General features: G+C 42.8%; 1 protein-coding gene across 1 annotated transcript in view; it reads left to right on the plus strand.

The window, feature by feature from the left end:
* Window positions 1–544, plus strand: part of LACE1 (lactation elevated 1) — a 236,386-nt gene that overhangs the window by 56,735 nt on the left and 179,107 nt on the right. The gene's annotated exons all lie outside the window — the stretch shown is intronic.

Raw genomic sequence — 544 nt, forward strand, 5'->3', positions numbered from 1 at the left:
GTAAATGGTAGAGGGGATGTACATTCAAGTTGTGTGACTGTGAACCCCTCGCGGGGGGCTGCTATGGTTATTGCCTCCTGTATTGAATCCTAAGAGGGGCTTCACAGCATTTTTTTCCAATTTTCTTTTGTGGTAAATACACACATAAGATTTACCATTTTTCATGTTTTAAGAGTACAGTTCAGTGGTATTAAATACATTCGTAATGTCATGCAACTATCACTGCCATTTATCTCCAGAACTCCTTTCATCTTGTAAAACTGAAACTCTGAACCCATTAAACAATAATTCCCCATTCCTTCCTCCCTCCAGCCCCTGGCAACCTCTTTTTCTACTTTTTTTTAATTGAGACGGGGTCTTGCTCTGTTATCCAGGCTGCAGTACAGTGGTGTGAACACAGGTCACTGTAGCCTTGACCTCCTGGGTTCAAGCAGTCCTCTAACTTCAGTCCCTGAGTAACTGGGACCACAAGTACATGCCACCACATCTGGCTAATTCTTTTTAACTACTTGCAGAGATGAGGTCTCCCTATATTGTCCAGGCT

The sequence above is a fragment of the Mandrillus leucophaeus genome, unplaced genomic scaffold (assembly GCF_000951045.1).
Source record: "Mandrillus leucophaeus isolate KB7577 unplaced genomic scaffold, Mleu.le_1.0 Scaffold160, whole genome shotgun sequence".
NCBI lineage: Eukaryota > Metazoa > Chordata > Mammalia > Primates > Cercopithecidae > Mandrillus > Mandrillus leucophaeus.